The sequence below is a fragment of the Lissotriton helveticus genome, chromosome 11 (genome assembly GCF_964261635.1).
Source record: "Lissotriton helveticus chromosome 11, aLisHel1.1, whole genome shotgun sequence".
Lineage (NCBI taxonomy): Eukaryota > Metazoa > Chordata > Amphibia > Caudata > Salamandridae > Lissotriton > Lissotriton helveticus.
In genome coordinates this window covers 466,410,166-466,427,571 of record NC_136072.1, presented here as the reverse complement: position 1 = coordinate 466,427,571, position 17,406 = coordinate 466,410,166, and the positions used below count along the sequence as shown (strand labels likewise).

At 43.9% G+C, this 17,406-nt stretch overlaps 1 protein-coding gene across 5 annotated transcripts in view; it reads right to left on the bottom strand.

Annotated features, from left to right (window-relative positions):
* The window catches only part of DGKD (diacylglycerol kinase delta), a 977,235-nt gene that overhangs the window by 862,821 nt on the left and 97,008 nt on the right, over nucleotides 1–17,406 (bottom strand). The window lies entirely within an intron of this gene.

The following is a 17,406-nucleotide window of genomic DNA, read 5'->3' as shown; positions in this document are numbered from 1 at the left end:
CACTCCTGGACTCTATGATCTTTGTTGTTGTAATGGGAGAGGCACAAGGAACAGAACTTTAACACAGACATCATGTCGCCTCAAAGACACATAGTACAGATACTTCACCTAACATCAGTCCAGCACAGAGAGACTAATTTTAAAACACTCTCAAACAATAGACTTAATAATAGCTTAATGAAGCTCCATATAGATCCTGCACGTAGTCGATCTCCATTATTGAGCTAGCTGCTTACAACTAGTCTCACACAAATCCTCTAGTTTATAGCCACTTACTTGCTGGTAGGATGAACGTAGTAATAACTTGTGTTACAAAGTACTCCATGAGACATTTGCTGACTAGATGCAGTAAATGATAGGCATTTAAAGCTGCTTTAAATTAACGACTTCAAGACTGAGTTGACCTTACCGGTATTCAAATTTGTGAACTGCAGATCACACGTCAACAGCATGCATTTGGCTCATGGAGCGGTCTTGCTGGCTAGCGTCATTATGTTGTATACAGTTCTATAAACTGAACAAAACAAGCATTTTCAATGCAATAGGTCTTGCATTAGTGAATGTCGGATCTATTGGTGTTGTAAATTACACAGTTTTTTAATTATGTTTTTTGTTTGCAGTGGAGTGATAATTTGACCTATATATGCAATTACACCACTGCACGAGACAATCGGAAGAGCACATATGGGTGAATTACCTGAATATTGTATGCGCGCCAAAATTGAGAGCAATATGTGTAAAAAAGGAGCAGTAATATCCCCCGGAGTATGGATCTATGCTCGGGACACACACACGATGTTGAGAATGCAGAGGAAGCTTGTTTAAACCTCGGACGTCATGTAAATACCAAAATCGGAAAGAGGAATTGAAGTTAAAAGTCCCATTAGGATCGGCCGTCAATGGTGGCTATATTTGTAAAATACATAAGCTGACGATTTGTGTTTTAAAAATACAAATGTGAACATTAAGGTGGTCAGCAGACTCCTGCAAATTATGGATATGCTGCCCAAATTCAAAGTAGTGCTACATTATGTTCAATCTACATTTAAAAATAAGAAAATAAAAATGGTATGTAGTGGGCAGTAGTGCAACATAATAGAGGCTCAACCATAAAATGATAATATAAAATACTCTTGTTGTTCTCTAAAACAATGTATTAATGGTGCACCTACAGCAGGCTCAAGCTTGTAGGACAGATTGTGATTGGCTGCAAGTATACCCATGTAGGGATATGCTGTAACAAAGAGAGCTGCCGACTTTGGGCCTGGGGAACTGGGTTTGGGGGTAAACAGCCATAACAACGCGGGCATTACCCCGCTGCTATTACAACGCAAGTTGTTACAACGACTTGCGCTGGAGGGCGCTGTTGGATAGGGAATAGTTTAATTTTCTATTCCAACACCTTCCCTACTGTAACGTGGGCTGGAGTTGGAATAGAAAATTAAACTATTTCACTATCCAGCGCCCTCCAACGCAAGTCGTTGTAACGACTTGCGTTGTAAAAACAGCGTTGTAATGGCACGCGTGGTAATACCACGCGTTGTAATGTCATACAACTGGGTTTGGGTCTCGGCGTCAGTTCTATAAACAAAATACAGATTGTAACAGTTAAATGTAAACGCATCCGGGATCGGAGGAACAAACGTGAGCCTTAGAAAATAGACAAATGCTGCTCTAAAGCCAAAGCGGGAGAGGGAAGTGCACGAGACAGGCGCCCCTGGGACCGCGACTGATTAGGAAATAGAAAAATGCGAATGATGTGTGTTATAGGAAATAGAAAAATGCGAATGATGTGTGTTAGCTTAAAAAAGAAAAGTCAACCAAAAAAAGAGTGCCCACAAGGCATGGTAAATAAAACGAAAGCGAAACAGCACATGTAAGAAGGGCAGTCCTCATGGACGGTTACAAAAGAAAAAGGAGGGACTAGTGACCATATTAATCAATGAAAAAGAGCCATTCACAGAGGACAGTAAAAGGAACGGAACTATCACATGAATTGATTGCCACTATAGACATCGCGACTCAGCATCAAACACCTTTGGCAGTTATAACATTCAATGCTGCCAAAGCCTTCGATAGGGCCAGTTGGCCCTTCCTGAATGCCACTCTGGCTAAGTTCGACCTAGGGGATAAGTTTGAGAATGCAGTAAAAAACATCTATAAAAGACCAACAGCAAGAATTTTGGTAAATGAGGGTCTCACTGACAAGGTTCAGATAGAAAGAAGAACTAGACAGGGATGTCCCCTGTCCCCCTTATTGTTCAATTTTTATATAGAGCCTCGTGAATGCCTACTAAGGGGAGAAGAAGGGATAGTACCTTTCACACATAAAGGCTGGGAGAAGAAAGTTGCATTATTTGCAGATGATTTAATGATATTCACGGGCAATTTAACAAGCTCACTGCCAAAAATAGAAAACATTATAAGTAAGTTCGGGGCAGTTTCAGGATACCAAATAAATCAAACAAAATCTGAAATAATGGAATGGAACAACCTGTCGGGGAACTCCCTCGTGAAGAACAAAATAAAGTATCTAGGGATAGAATACATAAAGGATATTGAAGGGATAGCCGCCTTAAACTTTAAGAGAATATACAAGGACATAAGAACTCTCCTTAAGGCTTGGGCTGGCCTACATCTTTCCTTCCTAGGGAAGTCAAACTTAATTAAAATGACGAAAGTTCCAAAATGCACATACCTGTTCAACTCTCTCCCACTTGATTTTAACAAAATGGAGATAAAAAAAACTGCAAGGAGAGTTATCCAGTTTTATTTGGGCCTCAAAAGGAATAAGGATCAGCTGGAAAAAGCTGAGAAGAAGCAAGATGCAAAAAGGCATTGCCAGTCAAGACGTTCTGGAATATTGTAAAGCTTTCCAGTTCAAAAATATAAGGACCCTGTTGGGCATTTGCGAAAAATGGCCCATGCATTGGAAGGCCTTAATCGGTCCTGGGGAAGACAATTATGTATATCAATTCGGACACCCAAAATTAAAAAAAAAAATATTAAACTGAAGATGATAAGATCAGCAGCAAGAACCTGGTACGATGTTAGAACCACCCTGACAATACCCTATTATAGCAAATTCTCTCCAATCTGGGACTCCCCTGGCACTCCAGATTGCTTAAAAGACATCCTAATAAACCCCTTAAAGGAAGCTAACATAAACTACTGGGGTAACTTGATAAGTGATAGCAAGATCATAGAATGAGAGATACTAGACAGAGAAACCAAGGGAACCTTATCAAGGTTTAAGTATTGCCAACTAAATAGCTGGATCAAAGGAGTAAAAGAAAATATGCAAGGGGATGAAATCATCGAACGAAAACTTCTGGACACAGAACCTTTTAGAAAAGAAATAGCCTACTGGTACTGGGCATTGATAAGATCTGGTGAGGAAGAATACAAAGCCCCTCATGACATCTGGTGCAAATCTATGCCAGAGCTCGATATTAAAAAACTCTGGGAATCCTCAAACAACATCGCAGGACAAGAGGCAAAATCTGCTCCTCTGAAAAAAAATCACTTATTCACAATCCACAGAGCATATTGGACACCAAAAAAACTGTCAAATTTCAAAAACAATACAGTAAAGAAATGCCCCAAATGTGAAATAGAAAGAGCAGACGACCTCCACATGTTTCAAGACTGTGCGATGCTAGAGGAATACTGGAGCCAGATCAGTAAGACACTTTCAGAAGTACTAGAACAACCAGTGGAGGTAAGCATTGATTTGATTATTTTTGGGGTCAGAAATAACTTGCATGCCATTAATGCGTCGAAGGACAAAGAAAGAATCCTCTTTGTATTGATTCTCCTAGCTAGGAGGGAAATTTGTATTAATTGGATAAAACAATCTCCACCAAGATACCCTGATTGGCTTAACTCAGTACTTAGGGTATATAATCTGGATAAAAAGGGAAGGCAAAGTAAGAAAAATAGGTTCTGGAATATTTGGGAAAAATACAATTTGGCAACTTCTAAGGGGTCCATTGATTAAGGCAAAAGTAACAACGATTTCAAGCGGAGTTTTGAATAGAGTAGTCATAATGACTAGCTCCCCCCACTTCCAAAAATCGTGTGCCTAGATATGGAAACAAGCATTAGAAATGCAATCGGGCTCGGATTTATTTGAGTTTGAGCTAATGGCATTGTAAATGCCAATGTCTTTTTGCCATGTGTTATGGAGTGTCTGCATGTGGTGTGTAGTGGAAGTATGTTTGTTGAATTGTAATTTTACCAATGGTGGCATGCTGTGCTTTATATGAATATGTTTAAAAGTAAAGTGTACCATACTGCGATTGCTTGGTGGAAAAGTGCACTGCCGGCTGGAGGTGTGTGTGCCTGGTGGAAGGGTGCACTGACGGCTGGTGGGTGTGTGCTTGGTAAAAGCGTGCACAGATGGATGATGGTTGTTGGTGTTTGTGCATGGTGAAAGCATTAATTGACGGCTGGGGGTGTGTTGTTGTGTGTGTTGTTTTCTGTGTGCTGGTGAGTGTGTGGTGGTGAGTCTGTGGGGGTGAGCCTGGGGAGTGAGTGTGGTGGTGAGTGTGTTGTGTTGAGTGGTGACAAGTGTGTGGTGTTGAGAGACTGAGGTGTGTGGTTTGTGTGTGCGTTATGTGTGTGTGGTGTATGTGTGTGTGGTGTTTTCTGCACACTCACACACTGCCCCGTAACATTCACACACTGCTCACCCGCACACTCCCAATGTCACCCTGCATAGTCACACACTGTTTATGTTTATCGGCCCCCTTGTGTTAAGGGCTTGTGTGTCTGTCAGCGTGTTTGTGTGTGCCTACATTTCTGCGTCTGTGAGTTTCGGCATGTGTGGGCATCTGTGTGCGTGGGGGTGGATGTGTTTGCCTGAGTTGTTACAGTGTCGATGTTTGCGTATTTGTGGACACCTGTGTGGGCCAGTGTGTGGCTGTGTTTTTGTATGTTTCTGTTTGTGTGCGCATGTGTGGGTCTCCCTGTGTATGTGTGTGTGTGTGTGGGGGGGAGGGGTGCATGCGTCCCTGATTCTGAATGTGTGCGGTATGGGTACTGTGTGTGATGGAAAGATCTGGGGTGTTTATAAAGAAGGTGTGCACGTGTCTGCTAGCCACACTTCATCCACATGTAACTATTTGCGTGCTATGAAGTCTCTGCCTCCGCTAGAGTCGTCTCAGCCCGATTCTAAGCCGCCGGTCCTTAAACGCCGAGACGCTGGAGCTGGCTGCACGTATGCAACGAAAACAACTCCAGCAGCAGCGGCTAAAACAAACTAAAAGTGTAACTCTGAGCTGAGCTGGAGTGAGGGCTGAGCGCTGGGAGAGGCGTCGGCGTAGCGCGCACAGACACACGGCACTGCCAGCTGACAGAGCTGGAAAGAGACATCACGCTAAGATCAACACTGTCAGCCCCACTGGTGGCCAAAAAGGGCATGGGCGGCGCGGGACACCAACGGGTTAAACCAAACAGCGGGGAGGGGTGTCCTGCGCTGAGTGCAGGGGCGCCTGCGAGCTCCCAGCAGGGGCAGAGCGGTGCCCTCTGCCACCCCGGGGTCCGCCGCGCGCACGCAGACACCGGGGTCGCCGGCTCCGGGAGGCAGCTTCCAAATGATCTCATCTCTCCTTTCTTCCCCGACACTATTAATGCTCAGATGGGCAGAATGAAGTGAAAGTACGTGCAAGTCATGTGTAAACTGCCTCAGCCAGGGGGCTTTTATCCCGGCGTGTATATTCCAGTGGTGCCCATTTATCTACCCCCGTACACACGGCACCCCCCTGCAGCTCCTTAGCTCTAACGAGCCTCGTTAAGATCACAATAATATTCCACCCTCTAATTGCTCGTCCCATTCAAAACAAGAACGGGGTTCGTGTCTCGGCAACGACGCTCAACATCCGTGATTCTGGACAAATCACTTAATCTCACCGTGCCTAACAAAACAAGGAAGCTGCGCGCTGAGCGCTGCAGAATTGTGAACGCGCCCGGCCATCTGGATTCACTAACGGAGGCACCCTGACAGCTCCTAATTATAATTTATGTACTTCTTTGCGCAAGCACGCACGAAATATGCCCAAAATGGCGGAACAAAACTACATTTACCCTATCACTTCAAGCCTATTAAAACGAAAACACAAGGAAGACGAATCACTGGCCAGATGACAGAAAACGCTAAGGAATGTCTGGAATTCCTCTCACCAAGGCCCTAAGGATACTTCTTCTTTTTTTTCTTATAACATTAGGATCTCGAAACTCCTCCCCCACTTACAGTGGGGAGGAGTCCGAGCCCTAAAAAGGGGGCCCCAGAGGACAAGGCAAACAGCTCCCCCAGAGAGATAGAAGGCGGTCGTTTTGGAACTGATCCAAATGAGATAAAGGGGCCTCCGACCTCTCCATACTCTAAAAAAAAAAAAAAAGGAGCCAATTAGAAAGATGGGTGTTACTTAATGCCCATATCCTGAAATAGGAATATCCCGAAGAGACAGCGCAAGTGCTGCCTAGGTGAGATCTAAAAAGATCTACAACTGCAGCTTGCAGTAGTTGTAGATTAGACAGTCCCTGCACCTCTCAGCCTGAAGAGAACCTGAACATTCAGTCCTTATAAATGTATGGCTTACAGAAAAAGTCTACTGACCAAATCACCAGACAATTAGTATTTATTGTATGATTAATTTAAAAAATCTTAACAATTCCATCATATAACATAGAGACAAACAATAAATACTTTAAAATCCACAAGATAAAATCATGTTATAAAGAAAATCATTACAAAGCAGGTGCCAGGCAATACGCCCTTTAAAATCCACAAATTGATGTCACATTGTGAGATTGTTACAATAAGGGCGGGCCATCAACAGAATATAGGGCCAGGAATATAGTCAGCCATTTGACAGACGCATTACGTTACCAATGAGAGTGCAGTGATGGATGCAGGTGGTCCCAGAAATGCTGCTATTAAAATCAATAGACTTAGACTCTTGTCATGTGGCTTGGGCAGCATACTTTTTGTGCATAGAACACAAAACTACAGCATGGAGAGTAAGAGAAAGTGTTTTTCAAGGTGCAATATGCCATGCATCGAGCCAATGTAGGAGTCTCAAAACTATTTCAATGCAGCCAACCTATATGGTAAAACCCAATAAAACCGATTAGGGCACTGCAATGCTGTCCCTGACAGCGTGTGGTCTACTGGCCTAGGGGGCAGCATTCCGGTAAGTAAGTGCAAATACATTTCAAAGTGCAAATACATTGCAAAGTGCCATAAAAGCGGACCGATGCAAATGAATCATAAAAACAAGTTAACAACAGCCATTCTATTAATGGAGCAACAGAAGCAGTTGAGACACTAGAGTGTTATCCTGGCAAGGAGTTATCTGTTAATGCGGGATGCAGCCTGCAATGCATGTATATGCAAATGTGTTCCTAGTATAAGAGACTGCTGGGATAAAAGGAGAGTAGAAAGGCCACTAGAAGCAATGCTGTATAATCATCCGGTGAATAGAGTTTGCAAGAGCGCAGGCTCATTGTTTGAGTTTGTGCATGGAAATAGTTGATGCAAGCTGGTGGTTTGCACCCACGTGTGCTCTATGGTCCCTCAGTATTCCCTTATAGGCAGTGCAGGGGTCTTGTCAACAATATATATCTTATGGCTAATCTTCTCATGGCCGCTCTCAAGTATGGTTGGCAGGAAACGTCTTAGTGGGATTGTGCAAGGCCCATGGTGCCCAGGGTGTGCCGGATTTCGTGGTGGTCTGAGCCTTTCTGTAGCTGGTGGATCTCACAGGCGTGTATGCTGTGGGCAAATTGTATCATTTCAAACTCTTCCACTGGCACGCAGCTGAGCAGACAGCCGGCGTGTACCTTAACCCCTTCCATGCTCATGACGACCTCAGCTCGTCATGCAGTACACTGCTCGTGTGCTCATGACGAGCTGAGCTCGTCATGAACAATGGGATTTAAGGGACTGCAGCACCATGGATGAAATGCTGTAGTATTCAAGGTGTTAATGACAAAACAATTGGTGTGCCAGTTAATCTCACTGTGGCAAGCATCAGTGTAAATGTCCATGCTAGGTGGAACGGGTCTATGCCTCTGGAGGCAAATATTTAAGTGGTTGTAAGTGGCAGCATTGGGAGTGGGTTCAGATTGTCGACCTGGTCATGGCTCATAACATTTACTGAGGCCTCTGTGTCTATAAGGGCCATCAATGTTGGTCCTCGGACTCCCTCTCTTCATGTTGGTTGGTGTCTCATATTCCCAGTGGAGTGTGTGAAAATGTGATCATGAATATTTCTCCATCTTCTTTGTCATTACCGGGTTACATCTTGTTTTTGGTCTCCTCTGGTGTGTCTGCTTGTCATCTTTTTTGTGTGTTAACATGTGCAGCTCACAGCCAGGGGTACAACACAGTCTGAGGCCACAAGAGCATCATCACAAAGTGATGGATCCCCTGGATAGAGCATTCCTACAGAGAACATGGTGATAGGCCATATTGGCCACAAGTCTGCCTGACATCTTGTAGATCATTACAAGCCCTTTCTGATCCCAGAGGGGCATGTCACCTTCTGACCGCATCTGAGGCTTCCATCTTGATGGTGCGTAGTTGTTCTGGCTCATCTTTGACTGTTACTTTGAAAAACACAGATTAGAGTTATTAATCAAGTGCATTAAATAGTTTATGCAATGGCCCCCGGTTAATATGTTCTCTACTGTGATGCCCAGCTTACGGAAGCTGACGCGACAAAAGAAAGCTGATTGACAGCTTTAAATGATATGCTTTCTCACCACTTTGAGAAGGTTGTCTTCTGTACATTAGCTCACTAGTTCTCCAAGTAATGCATAGAAAACATTGCAAGACTCTCGGTTTTCCCTAGTTTGCCTTATTTTTATGCTTTTTAAAGTCCAGATTTATTGAAGTGTAGAAGTGCGCAATGGTAGCAGTCACTGGCCTTGAAATAGTTGTTAGGCTTTGTAACCCACATGTGCCACCTGGAACAGACATGGCTAGTTTGGTATGTTCCGCCTCCTAAGCTCGTCAGCTTGCTGGCTCAAGAGAGCCTTTTAAACATAAGGTGGGTTGGGAGCACACTGCCTCCCTTGAGCCAGCAAGCTGACAAGCTTTGGAGATGCATATGTGTGCCTGTGAGTGGTACTGTGACCTGAGAGGAATTTGGCAGCATTTCCAGCAACCCCAGATGACTTTTCTTTGCTCTCTACTACTTCTGCTCTCTACTGATGAAGGACTAAACCCAGCAACATGTGTCTTTAGATACACAGCAATGCCTGCACCAACTTTAGGTGAAAAACAATAACTAATTTTGAAGTAAACGCTAATTGTATACTGACTTTTTACCAGGATGCAAAGGGGTGAACTGTGCTGGGACGTGAGGCAGTGTGCTCCAAACCCACCTTCTGTTTCCTTTCAGAGCAGCTGACAATCAAAGACAACCACTAACAAGTATGCAGCAGCAGAATTTATCTACCTCAGGTGTGTGTCTTTTTAACTAGGGCAAAGGGATAAGGAAAGTAGAAGTTCGCACTGCAGCTGTAGCCAAATTGCATAGCTTCTTGCATCGAGGGGTGATTTTCTCTTAGTTATTTTCATCTTTTGGAAAGTCAAATACTGGACATTTGGACAATACCACCTGGAAGTCTGTAGATTCAGTGCACCTTTATGTAGTGTCCACCTAAAGAAACGGCCATTACTCATTTGCAGTTTCTTAGGCTTAGTACTTTTAACTATTCAAAATTCACATCCTCTGGCCACAATCTCTACCTCTGTCCTACTCGGCCTTGAATATTCTTCAGCATAAGACCCTTCAGGGACTTCATAGCTACCCTTTTAGGGATTCGTCATGTAATACTACATAAACAACTGGCTTAGATTTGCTTCTATTTTGTTGTGACAGATAAGTCTTTGTGAGGTCACATGGTAGGCGCTGCTTTCGTTGATTCACCAGGTTGCATCTGAACCTAATGGAACACTTCATTCAATTTCCAAGATTGAGTCTTAGAAAGCCTGGTAAAGGAGCTGAGTGTTTTCTGCTTGGAGATTCAATCATTCTCAAACAGGGCACCCTACTCAAACACTAGTACCACACTCTGTACACACCTTCCTGAGTCATCACAACCCCTAGCACCTTGTTCTTGGATTTCATAGTCATGGAAATCTTTAACTTCTGAGAAGGAGATAGGACCACAAATCTCAATCATTTGCATCATAATGTCTTTTCAAATACAACAGAGACCTTAAAATGCAATTTTTTACCTAACCTCACTACAAACTTCTAATCTCCAAACTGGTTTAAGCAGGATCACCCAGGGCAGTGCTCGACCATGTGTGGGCAGGTTTATTAAAGTATTACACTGATACTGCTGTCTGTAAAATATAACACAAGATACAACATTCGGGCTGATGACCCCAGCCCTCGGACCCAATTTCATAATTATGGGGAGGGGTCACGCAGTCCCCACCTCTAGCTGCATTCGGGCCCCATCCCTCAGGGACCAATTTCATAAATATGGGAAGAAGGCACATACACTTCCCCCGCCCCCGCCCCCCCCCCCCACCCCACGGGCTGCATCCAGCCCTGGTGACCCCATCCCCTGGGGCCTGATTTCATAACTATAGGTAGGAGGTGCGTTGCCCCCCTTCCCAAGCTGCATTCAGCCCCAGGGACCCCAGCCCCATACTCCCAGGGCCGGCTCACATAGTGTTTCTGGGAGCCCACACAGTGGTTTCCCTGACTGCACCAACGTGGGCAGGGAAACCTGTGTTTGCTCTCACCTGGAGGAAGAATTTTTAAAACTACCGCCAAACAGGAGCAAACACAAAGTCTGCTCCCAGTAGGCCGGAGCTTTAAAAATGCTCCACCAGCTGGGTGCAGACTTGTAATCTGTTTTCATCATTCCAATCACCTCCCAAATCCCTCAAAGCCACTGAACCTACATTGAGTATTGAAGTTGATATGAGTATTTAAGCGAGTACTGTAAACAGTGTTTATGGAGAGAGTTTACTCTGTACTACACTGTTTGCAGACAGAGTAACTCTCATGAGAAATGCACCAGAGTATTAAAAAGTAGCTACTAATAACGGTGTAAACCCCTAATGCAAATCTTTTTAAAAAATACACTATTTGCTTAAAATAACCAAGATCTGAAGGTACTAGATATTATTCTACCTGCAGCCTCTATACGGTGGTGAAAACCTTATAGGTAGCCCATCTTCTGAAGCAAAAGAAGAACATGGACATAGCTTTGTACTCGGTAACCAAAGCCTTTACGGTATGCAGAAATTGTCATGTTAAGAAAATTCTGTCTATTATCTCAAGGTTGCTTATAATACTTAGTATCTACTATGTAGAATCTTTACCCTGTTGGAAACTTTTTCTGCAGAACCAAAAAACTTGTGTGGGGCATACTAAACACAAGTCGTCAACTGTCATCTGCACACAGAGTTACTCTACAATACAAAGATTTATAACGTGTTCATAACCTATACAGACCTAAGATGCACTAGTAGCACATGTGTTTTATAAACACTTACATCTATTAGCTGTATATAGAAGCAGAGAACTCTGGGTAGTTCTCAAGTTTAGGTTGAAAGCAGCTCCTGTTAGAGCACTCTCAACACCAGTGACACTCTAGATCTGCTCACCTCAAATGTCTGCTATTCTATCAAAGTCTTTGAGCATAGGATTAGCACAGTTCCATCCACGCCAAGCTGTAAAATGACAAAAGCCTTTAACAACTCTAGGCACAGTATTACAGCTTTGGATAGGTAAAATACCATCCAAGCCAATCTGGAATTAATACAAGCAATACCTTATACGTTTCACTATCATTATAGCTCTTAAGAGAGATTTTACTTTGTCCAGACACAAGAGAGGACCCAGTCAAAGCAATACCCTTTATGGGTTACAGTGGCACATAAATTATGCAACAAAGAAGCAGAGAACTCTGGGTAGTTCACAAGTTAGGAAGAGAGCAGCTCCTATATAGAGCACCCTACAACACTAGTGACACTGAATCTGCTCACCTTAAATGTCTGCTTTTCTAGCAAGGTTTTGAAACATAGGATTAGCACAGTGTAATACCCGCTGAGCTAGACAGGGACCACATTTTTTGCCACTTCTACAACAAGGTCTTTAAGCATAGGATTAGCACAGTGCCATCCACACCGAGCTATAAAATGTCAAAAGCCTTTCACCAATCCATTGTGTTCTGTGGTGCTCTATACATGAGCTGCTCTCCACCTAAACTTGGGCACTTCCCAGAGTTTTCTGCTTCTTTTTTGCATAATTTATGGGGCACTCTAACCCTGAAAGGGTATTGCTGTGATATGTATATATATGTAAATGTAAATGTGGGTGTACTTGTAAAGCGTACTGCGACTCCAAGGAGTATCCTGGCGCTGAAGACCGCTGGGGAACCCGTCCTGGTTTTCCCTGTGAGATGGTCCCTTTCTGGGTATCTCCAAGGTGAAACCAGGCATCCCCGGCGTCTGTGGGGGGCCGTTGTAGAGATGAGGCAAGCTTAATGCCCAGAGTTGCCGAGTGTGTTCCCTGGTTAGAGTAGGCACCGAGGCGAGAATTATCAAGTCCATTTTGACCCTGGTCCACGACCCTGCCGCGTCGGGAATTGAACCCTGGTCCCGGGCCGTACTCTGCTTACGGGTCTGCCGCCTCTAACCAGTGAGCCACACATACATACATACATACATACATACATATCCATCCATCCATCCATCCATCCATCCATCCATCCATCCATCCATCCATCCATCCATCCATCCATCCATCCATTCCTGTCCTCACGCCGATGGGTGTTTGGAGTAGCAGGAGCGAGGAAGTGAGCTGGCGAAGGTTGCAGGACAACGCCCTCTCACCAGAATTGACAATCATAAAGCGGGGCACAGAATTGCAGTCAGCCGTCCCATTTACCCACTGGGGTTTGAACTTTGGTAATTGCTGTTGCAAGCGCACCCACAGGGGAGAATTCATAACGCACTACGAAACCCAGAAGGCATTGCATTTAACCACGCCCGGGAGGCAGGTACTTAATGCAGGTGCGGACATTGATTTGGGCTTGCAGTGACTTTCAACTATACGCCGCAGAAGAAGGGAAAATGAATTCCCGAAACGCGTCCGGCGTTTCACTTTGGTTTGGGAGGTGCTGCTGATGTATTTTGTGCTGGCTGAATGTCAAGTAAAACTCTGAACGAATTTTTCCTCGTGTGGTCTCCTTCAACTTGAGTAACCTGCTAGTGATGGATATATATATGTACACACACACACACACACACACACACATACACATACACATACACACACAAATTTCAAAGGATGTACTCAAAGCTAAAATCTGTGTATTTTCAAAACTCATGAGCTGATAATTGAGGAAAAATTGATGAATTTCTAAAATGTATTTAAAGCTGATATTTGAAAACTAAATTGCTGCGTTGGGAAGACTTATTACAAATATTATTACCACAGTGTCAGAAGCATTCCAGCTATGGCTGTTATTATGTATTACCTATGCAGAAGCATTGACAATTGATACAGCTTTTTGTTTTTACATTACCGGTGGCAAGTCTGCCTGATGCAATGAGGTTATCACTACTGATAATCGTGCATATGGTGGCCACTAATGTAATCACTGTAACAACACCGGCAATATTAGTTAGTAGATATGGATGAACAGTCTGAGTATCTGGGCATCACCCACATAAGCATAAAAGGACATGTCAAATGAACAAATCAATGAAGTTAGGAGACGACATAGCCTTTAGTGAGCATGGGGCTCAAGAATGTCCCTTGCGGACTATAACTCAAGAGGACTAGAGTCAGACTGAACAGGAGGGTGGGACACAGCCTAGGTCTTGCTCATCAGGAAACATTCTCTTTACCCTCGTGTTGTGGAGACACCCTGTGTGCTGAAGCAGCATTAAGTGATCAATATCGTCAATGGCTGCCAGTAGACCCATAAGTATGAAAACATGACACCGCCATTAGCAAAAGAGCAAAATTTGGTAAGATGCCGTACAAAACTGCGACAAACACAGTCTCAGTGCCATGGGGACGATCGAAACACGACTGAGTTGGGTTAAGGTTTTCCAAAATGTGAAAAACTTAGGAATAAATAAAATGTTCAAAACTTTTAGCTCAGCAGCGCCAGCACAACGAGAAGCTAGCACGATGAAGCATGCCGCCCTTTGGGTGGGTGAGGGATCTTGCTCTGCTAACTAAACACTTCTTCTGACCACAATTTGCCTAGGGCCTAAACATGTGATCCCTGGCTTTGGCTAGGAACTGCACATTGTATTATTGTATTAAAAGATAAAGGGATGTGTGTGGTGGACCTTTATTATTCCCTGTCCCTCAATTAACTTTTGAAAATTTGAAAATAGCCGAGAATCAACCAAACAAGCTCAAAGTAATGCGTAAAGTTATTGTGCAACCTGACACTGTCAACCTATTTAAGACTGCGGTACTCAACAGTTATTATGGCAGTGAATTAGTCCTTTAAACTCACAAGAGTATTGTTTAGACGCCTGCCAGGTACTAGACTGACTGTAATCTGCTTTTGAGATAATACTATTAAAATTCTGGACAATTTTTTTTCAAAAGCGTCATGAAATCTTTGAGGCATTCTACAGCAATATTGTAGGGGGACTTGATATAAGTGGCTGTACAAACTGAAAAGCACAAAACAAGGTACTAAAGCCACCCAAAACCAAAAGAAGCGCAACCTAGAGGGCAGCACTCTTAAACAAGCATTTGCAATGCAATAGGTCTGGCATTAGGAAAGTTTGAGCTATTGGTATTGTAAATGACACATTTTTTATTTATGTGTTGGTTTTGAAAATAGCAAACTTAATAGCTTTGTCATTTACAATGCCAATAGTTTTAACTGTTGCAAATGTGACACCTATAGCATTTGTAATGCAATATGTGTTGTATTTACGTGACTTAGATGTATTGATATATCAAATAACAATAGCTTTTACAGTTTTAATAATTAATACTGAAATAAAAGTTATTGTAATTTATAATAGCAGTAGCTTAAACTTTTGTAAAAAAAAATGTGAAGATTATGTTAACAGAAGTGAAATATTAACATCTTTTTGTGACATTTGTAATAAAGCTTGAAACATTGAGAGAACATATTTGAACCAATAGTTGAATGGTTGCACAGATTGATGCTGTGGTGGCGCTGAGTGATGTTGTCGTGGCGACGAGTGATGCTGTGGCGTCCATTGATGCTGTGGTAGCGCCTAGTGAGTTGTATTTCCCATGAGGGATGCTGTGGTGGTGCTGAATGATGCTGTGGCGAAGCGATAGATAGATAGAGTGAGGGCGATAGATAGATAGAGTGATGGTAATAGAGTGAGTGCGATAGATAGAGTGTATTTATGTTGCATTGAGTAGTGTAAGTATGAGGTGTGTAATTATACGGCACTGAGTGGTATTATGTGGAGTGTATTTACGTTGCATTGAGAAGAGTAATTATATGGGGTGTAATTATGTGGCACTGAGTGGTAATATGGGGAGTGTATGTTGTATTCAGTAGAGTAATTATGTGGCACTGAGTGGTATTTGGAGTGTATGTTGCATTGAGTGCAGGGTAATTATGTAGCATATTATGTGGCACTGAGTGGTATTGTGTGGAATGTGTGTTGCATTGAGTAAAGTGTACTTATGTGGCACTCAGTAGTATTTGGAGTGTATGTTGCATGGAGTGCAGAGTAAATATGCGGTGTGTAATTATGTGGCACTGAGTGGTATTTGGAGTGTATGTTTCATTGAGTGTAGTGTAATTATGTGGCGTGTAATTATGTGGCACTGAGTGGTATTTGGAGTGTATGTTGCATTGAGTGCAGTGTAATTATGCGGCGTGTAATTATGTGGCACTGAGTGGTATTTGGAGTGTATGTTGCATTGAGAGCAGTGAAATTATGTAGCATGTAATTATGTGGCACTGAGTGGTATTGTGTGGAGTGTATGTTGTATTCAGTAGAGTGTAATTGTGTTGTGTGTAATTTTGTGGCACTGAGTCGTATTATTTGGAGTGTATGTTGCATTGAGTGCAGTGTAATTATGTAGCATATAATTATGTGGCACCGAGTGGTATTTGGAGTGTATGTTGCATTGAGAGCTGTGTAATTATGTGGCAGTGCAGTGTGTGTGAGGCAGTGCAGTGTGTGTGAGGCAGTGCAGTGTGTGTGTGTGTGTGTGAGGCAGCGCAGTGTGTGTGTGTGTGTGTGAGGCAGCTCATTGTGTGTGTGTGAGGCAGTGTGTGTGAGGCAGCGTGTGTGTGAGGCAGCGCAGTGTGTGTGTGTGAGGCAGCGTGTGTGTGTGTGTGAGGCAGCGTGTGTGTGTGTGTGAGGCAGCGCGTGTGTGAGTGAGGCACCCCAGTGTGTGTGTGTGAGGCAGCGCAGTGTGTGTGTGAGGCAGCGCAGTGTGTGTGTGAGGCAGCCCAGTGTGTGTGTGGCAGCGCAGTGTGTGTGAGGCAGCGCAGTGCGTGTGTGAGGCAGCGCAGTGCGTGTGTGAGGCAGTGTAGTGTGAAGCAGGGCAGTGTGTGTGAGGCAGCGCAGTGTGTGTGTGTGTGAGGCAGCGCAGTGTGTGTGAGTAAGGGCAGTGTGTATGTGAGGGAGGGCAGTGTGTATGTGAGGCAGCTCAGTGTGTGTGAGGCAGTGCAGTGTCTGTGAGGCAGTGCAGTGTCTGTGAGGCAGCGCAGTGTCTGTGAGGCAGCGCAGTGTGTGTGAGGCAGCGCAGTGTGTGTGAGGCAGCGCAGTGTGTGTGAGGCAGCGCAGTGTGTGTGAGGCAGCGCAGTGTGTGTGAGGCAGCGCAGTGTGTGTGAGGGAGGGCAGTTTGTATGTGAGGCAGCGCAGTGTGTGTGAGGCAGCGCAGTGTGTGTGAGGCAGCGCAGTGTGTGTGAGGCAGCGCAGTGTGTGTGAGGCAGCGCAGTGTGTGTGAGGCAGCGCAGTGTCCAATGTGTGGAAGGCCCTGGTTACTTCAGCATGAATGACGCACCTGCACTTCATAGCAGCTAGATTTAGACCGGCACTGCAGGATTATAAACCCCTTGGAAGCCCTTGAATCGTCTGTACATCCAGTTCTAGGGTCACAAGACGCATTCTGTTGTTTTATCTATTTCCAATACACGTGGCTGTGTTTATATGTGACGGGGTACTGCTTGGCCCAAAACATGGGCTTCAAACGTCTGGTCGCAGAGCGGTGCAGCCGCCTGCAGGCTGGAAGCACACGGCTTGATATGGAATGATTTACATTTAAACAACAAGCATTTACAATGCAATAGGTCTCGCAGCATTAAAGTTTGAGTTATTGGCATTGTGTATGACAATGCCAATAGTTTTTAACTTTTGCAAATGTGACACCTAAAGCATTTCTATTGCAATTT